Source organism: Balaenoptera borealis, assembly GCF_965194805.1.
Source record: "Balaenoptera borealis genome assembly, chromosome: 11".
Taxonomy (NCBI): domain Eukaryota; kingdom Metazoa; phylum Chordata; class Mammalia; order Artiodactyla; family Balaenopteridae; genus Balaenoptera; species Balaenoptera borealis.
The window spans coordinates 104,107,359-104,118,625 of NC_138868.1; positions in this window are offsets into that span (position 1 = coordinate 104,107,359).

Sequence of the window (11,267 nt, forward strand, 5' to 3'; positions counted from 1 at the left end):
ACACAGTTTTCATATTTTGTATTCAATTCAGCAACTCCTGTTTAATTCAGCAAATGTAATACCTCTACTAGTACCATTCTAATCAAAGCCATCGTTATCTCTCTTTTCATATTGCTTGTCCTTCAGTAGTTCAGAAATGCAGTCAGAATGGTCCTTCTAAAATGTGAATCAAGTATCCCTTCCTGCTCTCAACTCTCATAGCTTTTTGTCACACTTCAAATAAAATTCAAAATATTCTCTACGACCTATGTGGCTTTATGGGATCTGTTCTCTTTGGCCTCATCTGCCACTTCTACTGGCTCATCCCACTCTAGCCACCTTGGCTTTGCTCTTCTGCTCACAACATAGGTACATTCTCACCTCAAGATCGTTGAGGTGATCGTTTCGTTTGCTCTTCCCTCTGCCAGGAGTACTTACCAAAGTATTTGTGTGGCCTGTGCTTCACTTTAAGTCTTTGCTTAAGTGTCACCTCCTATGCAAAGTCTTTTTCCTGACTTACCTAATATATTACCCCACCTCTGCCACGCTCTCTCCTTTATTTTTCATCATAGCATTTATTATCTGACATTATGAGGTATTTTTATTTGTTTATCTATTAAATGTCTGTTTCTCCCATTGGAATATGTACTATATAAGCTCCTTGAGGTCAGGGACCCTACTTGTCTTATTCAGTTCTGCATCCCCAGCACCTAGAACAGTGCCTGGTACATTATAGCATGCAATAAATAGTTAACAAAAAAATAGACATTCAGTTTATTTGCTCTACCCTCAAAATATATCTGGAAGCTGAACACTTCTTTCCATTTTTATTGCTACCCCTCTAGTTCAAGCTCCTTCCCTCCCTGGGTTTCTTAATAAAAACTGTCTTCCCACTTCCACTCTTGTCATTTCCCACCTGTACTCTCTCACCCCCTACCCCAACAGTCTTTGCTTTACATAGGTCCTAAGTTATTTTTTTTTCTTTCAGAGGTAAATTGTTCTGTGACACTCCCTTAAAAGCTTCCAATGTCTTCTCATTGCATCAAGATGGAATCTAAGTTCCTTGCTCTGGCTGACCTGGCCCTCCATGGTTCACCCTCTGTGTTCTTTGCTCACTGTACTGCAGGCAAAGCAGCCTTCTTTCTGTTCACTGAATATGCCAAGGCTCATTTCCCTTTCAGGGGTTTGATATTTACAGCGTCCCCAACCTGGAACCCCTTCCAGTAGTTTGCATAGCTGATTTAGCACTCAAATCTCAGCCCAAATGTTTCTGCTACCCCCAATCACTATCACATTATTCTATTTTCTTCATAGAACTGATCACTATCTGAAATTATTTGTTTATTGTCTGCCTCCTCCACTAAAATATAAGCTTGGACTTTGTCATTCCTTTTCACCCCTGTATATCCTGTATATAGAGCAGTACCTGGAATATAGTAGGTACTAAATAAATGTGTTGAATAAATGAATGAATGTTGAAAAAATGAATGAAGTAGTTAAATATCAGATGAGGAAAATGCCACAGAATATTGTAAGGGGAAGGTGAATAAAAGGTTAGTAAACAAACTTTATCAACTATTGGACTTTGTGTAGAATGGTGGGAAAAGTTCAGTTCAGACTGACTAGCTCTGACATTTATAATTATGTGAACACTGGCAATTACCTCTAAAGAGGCTGATCATAGGTGCCTTTTAGAGTTGTTTTTTATCTTAAATGTGTTAATTTATATGAAGAGTGTAGTATACTGTGTTGCATAAAAAGGTAATCAATAAACATTAGCTGCCATAATTTTTCAGCAGTGTTCATTATGCTATTGGGAGAAGGTATTTACTCCCATTATGAAAAGTAATAGCTGCTTATGAATGAAAATTTGCAGAGTGTGGAAATGTGGGGAGAAGAATTTATAGCAGCTAAAACTTTGATGAAAAGATCCATTATGCTGTGTGTGTGTGTGTGTGTGTGTGTGTGTAGTTTGGTGTGTGCAGTGTGTGTGATTGTGGAGATAAATATAAATACATAAAATATGTACAGTTTAACAAGCATTTGTAAAGTCAACGTCTGCTTAACCACAATTCAGTTGAAGAAAGATCATTTCGAGACCTTCAGCAGCCTCCCCATGTACCTCTTCCCAGTCATAACCTACTCCTTCCCCCTGAAAGTAATCACAAAATTTATTTTTATAGTAATCCTTTTGACTTACTTTAGTTTTCTCAGCTCTTTATGCATTTTTAAATGATGCAGTTTAGTTTTCCCTTTTTTCAACTTTATATAAGTAAAATTGGGCTGTATGTATTTTTTGTCTGTTGCTTTTACTTTATATTCATGCTATTGTATGTATCGAATTTATTGATTTTAATTATTGTATAGGATGCCATTTATGAACATACCATTAATTGTTTATTTGTTCTACTGCTAATAGATATTTGGATTATTTATAGGTTGATACTATCATTAACAGCTCTGCTAAGAGCAGTCTTGTACATGTCCATGAGTTTCTCTAGTCCCTGGAGACTAGGGTGCATACCTAGGAGTGGAATTGCTGGGTTTTAGGATATGCATATTTTCCGCTTCAGCAGAATAATGCAAACTGTTTTCTGAAGTGATTGTACCAACTTATATTGCCATAGGAAAAGAATTTGCCATTGCTAGAAAAACAGTTTGGAATGATCTACTAAAGCATAGGAATTTTCATAGCAGCAGAACATGTTTCTAGTATTCCAAATTTTCACCTACATTTGATGTTGTCAGTGGAATTTTCACAAAGTAGTTGGTGTATAATATCTCAGTGTGTTTTTGGTTTGCTTGTTGTTAAGTTTAAATGAGGTTGAGTAACTTATTATGTGCCTGTTCCAGTCTTTTGCTCATTTTTCTACTGCTTTTTCTTTTTCTTAATGATTTCAGTTCTTTGTATGTTTAGCATACTAGTTCTTTGTTCTCTGTTGCATGTATACTCTCCCATTCTATGGCTTATTGTTTCACACTTCATTTAAGATTGTAGTCTTAATGTAGTCCAATTAAGACTTTCCTCTGGCTAGCAGCTTTTGTTTCCTATTTAAACACTCATTCCCTACTTCAAGATCATGAAGATTTTCTTGTGTTATCTTCCAAAAGCTTTATAGTTTGGCTTTCACCTTTAGATCTACAATCTACCTGAAAATGATTTTTGTGTATAATATTAGATAGAGGTCAATTTTCATTTTTTCCCCCGTATGCCTATCTAAATAAGCACTGGTTATTGAAAAGATTATCCTTTTCTCATTGCTCTTCATTGATACACATCTAGTGTTCAGATTTCCAATTCTTATTTTTTACAGTATGTTTTATAACAGGATCCAAATAAAGTCCATACTAGCAATTGACTGGTGTCTAAGTTGCTTTTGGTCTGTAAGTCCCCCTTTCATCCTCCCTCTCTCTGATTTTTTTTTCCCCTTGCAGTTTATTGGTAGAAGAATCCAACTGGTTTACTGTATAATTTTCTTTAGTCTGAACTTGCTGATTGCATCACTGTGGTTCAGTTTCTACATGTTTTCATCTGTCTTGTGTGTCAATTATATGTGTTGCATATAAGTATTTAAACTCATAAATTTCCTTCTAAGTATCACTTTATTTCATGCCACAAATTTTCATGTGTTGTATTTTTGTCATCTGGCTCGAATTTTTTTCTAATTTCTTTATGATTTACTTTTTGACTCATAGATTATTTAGAATTATGTTTCTGAGTTTCCAAAGCTTTGGGAATTGTTTTTATTTAAAAACATTTATTGAGATACAATTTATATACCATAAAATTCACCTTTGAAAGCTTTAAGTAGCTTTAAGTCTATTTACAAAGTTGTGCAACTATCACCACTATCTAATTCCAGAACATTTTCATCACTCCAGAAAGAAACCTTATATGCATTAATAGTCACTCCCCGTTTTTATTTATTTTTTTATTACTTATCTATTTTATACATATTAGTGTATATATGTCAACCCAATCTCCCAATTCATCCCACCCCCCACCCCCTGGCTTTCCCCCCTTGGTATTCATACGTTTGTTCTCTATATCTGTGTCTCTATTTCTGCCTTGCAAACCAGTTCATCTGTACAATTTTTCTAGATTCCACATATATGCGTTAATATACGATATTTGTTTTTCTCTTTCTGACTTACTTCATTCTGTATGACAGTCTCTAGGTCCATCCACGTCTCTACAAATGACCCAATTTCATTCCTTTTTATGGCTGAGTAATATTCCATTGTATATATGTACCACATCTTCTTTATCCATTCGTCTGTCGATGGGCATTTAGGTTGCTTCCATGACCTGGCTATTGTAAATAGTGCTGCAATGAACATTGGGTGCATGTGTCTTTTTGAATTACGGTTTTCTCTGGGTATATGCCCAGTAGTGGGATTGCTGGGTCATATGGTAATTCTATTTTTAGTTTTTAAAGGAACTTCCATACTGTTCTCCATAGTGGCTGTATCAATTTACATTCCCACCAACAGTGCAAGAGGGTTCCCTTTTCTCCACACCCTCTCCAGTATTTGCTGTTTGTAGATTTTCTGATGATGCCCATTTGAATTGGTGTGAGATGATACCTCATTGTAGTTTTGATTTGCATTTCTCTAATAATTAGTGATGTTGAGCAGCTTTTCATGTGCCTCTTGGCCATCTGTATGTCTTCTTTGGAGAAATGTCTATTTAGGTCTTCTGCCCATTTTTTGATTGGGTTGTTTGTTTTTTAAAATATTGAGCTACATGAGCTGTTTATATATTTTGCAGATTAATCCTTTGTCCGTTGATTCATTTGCAAGTATTTTCTACCATCCTGATGGTTGTCTTTTCGTCTTGTTTATGGTTTCCCATGCTGTGCAAAAGCTCTTGTTTCATTAGGTCCCATTTGTTTATTTTTGTTTATTTCCATTTCTCTAGGAGGTGGGTAAAATATGATCTTGCTGTGATTTATGTCATAGTGTATTCTGCCTATGTGTTCCTCTAAGAGTTTTATAGTGTCTGGCCTTACATTTACGTCTTTAATCCGTTTTGAGTTTATTTTTGTGTATAGTGTTAGGGAGTGTTCTAATTTCATTCTTTTACATGTAGCTGTCCAGTTTTCCCAGCACCACTTATTGAAGAGACTGTCTTTTCTCCATTGTCTATCCTTGCCTCCTTTGTCATAGATTAGTTGACCATAGGTGTGTGGGTTTATCTCTGGGCTTTCTATCCTGTTTCATTGATCTATATTTCTGTTTTTGTGCCAGTACCATATAGTCTTGATTACTGTAGCTTTGTAGTATAGTCTGAAGTCAGGGAGTCTGATTCCTCCAGCTCCTTTTTTTCCCCTCAAGATTGCTTTGGCTATTCAGGGTCTTTTGTATCTCCATACAAATTTTAAGATTTTTTGTTCTAATTCTGTAAAAAATGCCATTGGTAATTTGATAGGGATTGCATTGAATCTGTAGATGCTTTGGGTAGTATAGTAGTCATTTTCACATGGTATGGTAGTCATTTTCACAATATTGATTCTTCCAATCCAAGAACATGGTATATCTCTCCATCTGTTTGTGTCATCTTTGATTCCTTTCATCAGTCTTATATTTTTCTGAATTCAGGTCTTTTACCTCCTTAGGTAGGTTTATTCCTATGTATTTTATTCTTTTTGTTGCAATGGTGAATGGGATTATTTCCTTAATTTCTCTTTCTGATCTTTGATTGTTAGTGTATAGGAATGCAAGAGATTTCTGTGCTTTAATTTTGTATCCTGCAACTTTACTAAATTCATTGATTAGCTCTCGTAGTTTTCTGGTGTCATCTTTAGATTTCTCTATGTATAGTATCTTGTCATCTGCAAACAGTGACAGTTTTACTTCTTCTTTTCCAATTTGTATTCCTTTTATTTCTTTTTCTTCTCTGATTGCTGTGGCTAGGACTTCCAAAACTATGTTGAATAGTAGTGGCAAGAGTGGACATCCTTGTTTTGTTCCTGATCTTAGAGGAAATGCTTTCAGTTTTTCACCATTGAGAATGATGTTTGCTGTGGGTTTGTAATATATGGCCTTTATTATGTTGAGATAGGTTCCCTCTATGCCCACTTTCTGGAGAGTTTTTATCATAAATGGGTATTGAATTTTGTCAAAAGCTTTTTCTGCATCTATTGAGATGATCATATGGTTTTTTTTCTTCAATTTGTTAATATGGTGTATCACATTGATTGATTTGTGTATATTGAAGAATCCTTGCATCCCTGGGATAAATCCCACTTGATCATGGTTTATGATCCTTTTAATGTGTTGTTGGATTCTGTTTGCTAGTATTTTGTTGAGGATTTTTGCATCTATATTCATAAGTGATACTGGTCTTAAATTTTCTTTTTTTATAGTATCTTTGTCTGGTTTTGGTATCAGGGTGTTGGTGGCCTTGTAGAATGAGTTTGGGAGTGTTCCTTCCTCTACAATTTTTTGGAAGAGTTTGAGAAGAATGGGTGTTAGCTCTTCTCTAAATGTTTGATAGAGTCCATCTGTGAAGCCATCTGGTCCTGGACTTTTGTTTGTTGGGAGATATTTAATCACAGTTTCAATGTCATTACTTGTGATTGGTCTGTTCATATTTTCTATTTATTCCTGGTTCAGTCTTGGAAGGTTATATCTTTCTAAGAATTTGTCCATTTTTTCCAGATTGTCCATTTTATTGGCATAGAGTCGCTTATAGTAGTCTCTTATGATGCTTTATATTTCTGTGGTGTCCATTGTAACTTCTCCTTTTTCATTTCTAATTGTATTGATTTGAGTCATCTCCCTCTTTTTCTTGATGACTCTGACTAAAGGTATAGCAATTTCGTTTATCATCTCAATGAACCAGCTTTTAGTTTTATTGATGTATGCTATTGTTTTCTTTTTTTTAAAAAAAAATTTTATATTATTTAATTTTTTATACAACAGGTTCTTATTAGTTATCTACTTTATACATATTAGTGTATATATGTCAGTCTCAATCTCCCAATTCATCCCACTGCCACCAGCCCCCTCCCCCCCCACCCCTGCTTTCCCCCCTTGCTGTCCATACGTTTGTTCTCTACATCTGTGTCTCTATTTCTGCCTTGCAAACCGGTTCATCTGTTCCCTTTGTTTCTATTTCATTTATTTCTGCTCTGATCTTTTTGATTTCTTTCCTTCTTCTAACTTTGGGTTTTGTTTGTTCTTTCTCTGGTTCCTTTAGGTATAAGGTTAGATGGTTTACTTGAGATTTTTCTTGTTTCTTGAGGTAGGCTTGTATTGCTATAATCTTCCCTCTTAGAACTGCTTTTGCTGCATCCCATGGTTTTCGGATCGTTGTGTTTTCGTTGTCATTTTCTCTAGGTATTTTTTGATTTCCTTTTTGATTTCTTCAGTGATCTCTTGGTTATTTAGTAACGTATTGTTTAGCCTCCATGTGTTTGTGTTTTTTACGTTTTTTTCCCCTGTAATTGATTTCTAATCTCATGGTGTTGTGGTTGGAAAAGATGCTTGATATGATTTCAGTTTTCTTAAATTTACTGAGGCTTGATTTGTGACCCAAGATGTGATCTATCCTGGAGAATGTTCCATGTGCACTTGAGAAGAAAGTGTAATCTGCTGTTTTCAGATGGAATGTCCTATAAATATCAATTAAATCTATCTGATCTATTGTGTCATTTAAAGCTTCTGTTTCCTTATTAATTTTCTGTTTGGATGATCTGTCCATTGGTGTAAGTGAGGTGTTAAAGTCCCCCACTATTATTGTGTTACTGTTGATTTCCTCTTTTAGAGCTGTTAGAAGTTGCCTTATGTATTGAGGTGCTCCTATGTTGGATGCATATATATTTATAATTGTTATATTTTCTTCTTGGATTGATCCCTTGATCATTATGTAGTGTCCTTTCTGTCTCTTGTAACATTATTTTAAAGTCTATTTTATGTGATATGAGTATTGCTACTCCAGCTTTCTTTGATTTCCATTTGCATGGAATATCTTTTTCCAACCCCTCACTTTCAGTCTGTACGTGTCCCTAGGTCTGAAGTGGGTCTCTTATAGGCAGCATATATACGGGTCTTGTTTTTGTATCCAGTCAGCCAGTCTATGTCTTTTGGTTGGAGCACTTAATCCATTTACATTTAAGGTAATTATCAATATGTATGTTCCTATTACCATTTTCTTAATTGTTTTGGGTTTGGTTTTGTAGGTCTTTTCCTTCTCTTGTGTTTCCTGCCTAGAGAAGTGCTTTTAGCATTTGTTGTAAAGCTGATTTGGTGGTGCTGAATTCTGTTAGCTTTTGCTTGTCTGTAAAGGTCTTAATTTCTCCATCGAATCTGAATGAGATCCTTGCTGGGTAGAGTAATCTTGGTTGTAGGGTTTTCCCTTTCATTACTTTAAATATGTCCTGCCACTCCCTTCTGGCTTGCAGAGTTTCTGCTGAAAGATCAGCTGTTAACCTTATGGGGATTCCCTTGTATGTTATTTGTTGCTTTTCCCTTGCTGCTTTTAATATTTTTTCTTTGTATTTAATTTTTGATAGTTTGATTAATATGTGTCCTGACCTGTTTCTCTTTGGGTTTATCCTGTATGGGACTCTCTGCACTTCCTGGACTTGATGGAATATTTCCTTTCCCAGGTTAGGGAAGTTTTCAACTATAATCTCTTCAAATATTTTCTCAAACCCTTTCTTTTTCTCTTCTTCTTCTGGGACCCCTATAATTCGAATGTTAGTGCATTTAATATTTTCCCAGAGGTCTCTGAGAGTGTCCTCAATTCTTTTCATTTTTTCTTTATTCTCCCTGGCAGTTATTTCCACCATTTTATCTTCCAGCTCACTTATCTGTTCTTCTGCCTCAGTTATTCTGCTATTGATTCCTTCTAGAGTATTTTTAATTTCAGTTATTGTGTTGTTCATCACTGTTTGTTTGCTCTTTAGTTCTTCTGGATCCTTGTTAAATGTTTCTTGTATTTTCTCCATTCTGTTTCCCAGATTTTGGATCATCTTTACTGTCCTTACTCTGAATTCTTTTTCAGGTAGGTTGCCTATTTCGTCGTCATTTATTTGGTCTTGTAGGTTTTTTTTTTTTTTTTTTTTTTTAATATATATATATTTTAAATTAATTAATTAATTTATTTATGGTTGTGTTGTGTCTTCGTTTCTGTGCGAGGGCTTTCTCTAGTTGTGGCAAGCGGGGGCCTCTCTTCATCACGGTGCACGGGCCTCTCACTATCGCGGCCTCTCTTGTTGCGGAGCACAGGCTCCAGACGCGCAGGCTCAGTAATTGTGGCTCACGGGCCCAGTTGCTCCGCGGCATGTGGAATATTCCCAGACCAGGGCTCGAACCCGTGTTCCCTGCATTGGCAGGCGGATTCTTAACCACTGCGCCACCAGGGAAGCCCTCTTGTAGGTTTTTTACCTTGCTTCTTCGTCTGTAACATATTTTTTTGTTGTTTCTTTTTTTTTTTTTTTTTTTTGATGGGTGGGGCTGTATTCCTCTCTTACTGGTTGTTTGGCCTGAGGCATCCAGCATTGGAGTTTGCAGGCAGTTGGATAGAGCTGGGTCTTGGTGCTGAGATGAGGTCCTCTGGGAGGCCTCACTCCAATTGATACTCCCTGAGGTCTGAGGTTCTCTGTTAGTCCAGCAGTTTGGACTTGGAGTTCCCACCAAAGGAGCTTGGGCCCAACCTCCGGCCTGGGAACGAAGATCCTGCAAGCCAGCTGCTGGGGGTTCCTCCCATCCCCTTAGGTGTCCGTGGTCCCCCACCGGTGCCTGGTAGGTGCCCTAGTTGTCTGCTCTTATCTTTCTGTTACTGATTTCTAGTTTGATTCCATTTGTTTGGTGAACACAGTCTACATGATTTCAATTCTTTTGTAGTTGAAGTATGTTTTGTAGCCCATGATATGGTCCATCTTGCTGTATTTTTCATGGGAGCTTGCAAAGGATGTTAACTGTTGTTGCTGTGTGGGTGTGTATAAATGTTGATTAGATCCCTTTGGTTTATAATCTTTTGAGTTTTATATCATCACTGATTTTCTGTCTGGCTATTTGTATTTGCTGTTTGTTGCTGGTGTAACAAATTACCACAAACCAAATGGCTTAAAACAACACAAAATTATTATGTTACACTTCCATAGATCAGAAGTCTGACATGTCTCAGTGGGTTGAGATCCAAGTGTTGGCCAGCCTGTGGTCCTTTCTGGAGGCATTTCCTTGCCTTTTCCAGCTTCTATGCATCACCCACATTCCTTGGCTCATTATCCCCTTTCTCTAACTTCAAAGCCAGCAACACTGGGCTTCCCTGGTGGTGCAGTGGTTAAGAATCTGCCTGTCAATGCAGGGGACACAGGTTCGGGAAGATACCACACGCCATGGAGCAATGAAGCCAGTGCACCACAACTACTGATCCTGCGCTCTAGAGCCCACGAGCCACAACTACTGAGCCTGCGTGCCACAACTACTGAAGCCTGACCGCCTAGAGCCCATGCTTCACAACAAGAGAAGCCACCACAGTGAGAAGCCCACGCACCACAACGAAGAGTAGCCCCTGCTCGCCACAACTAGAGAAAGCCCGCACACAGCATTGAAGACCCAACGCAGCCAAAAACAAATAAATGAATTTTTTTTAAAAAAGCCAATAACAGAGGATCTAGTCCTTATATGGCATCACTCTGACCTTTTCTTCTGTCTCCCTCTTCCACTTGTACAGACCCTGGTGTTTACCCTGGGCCCATACAGAATAATCCAGAATAATCTCCCCATCTTAAAGTCAGCTAGTTAGCAACCTAAATTCCATCACAAGCTTAATTTTCCTATTCCATGTAAGGTGACATATTTGCTTGTTTTGAGGGTAGGATATGCACCTTTTTCCTGCTTACCACAGTAAAGTTCCAAGATTCATTCTTTTATCATTTCCTTTCTGTTTAGAATACCTCCTTCAGGCATTCTTTTAGGGTAATTCCACTGGTGACAAATTCCCTTAGTTTTCCTTAATATGAGACTCTTGATTTCTCCTTATCCTGAAGGATATTTTGCTGGGTATAGGTCTCTTTTTTGACATTTCTTTTCTTCCAGCACATGGAAAATGTTGTGCCACTTGCTTCTGATGAGAAATCTACTATAATTCTAATTGTTTTCTTCCTATACATAAGGTGTCATTTTTTTCTGGCTGTTTTAAAGATTTTTTTTCTTTGTCTTTAGTTTTTAGAAGTCTAATTATAATGGTTCTTGGTGTAGATTTCCTTAGATTTTTACTGTTTGGTGTTTTCTCAGCTTCTTGAATGTAGTTTAGGTCTCTTCCCAAATTTGGG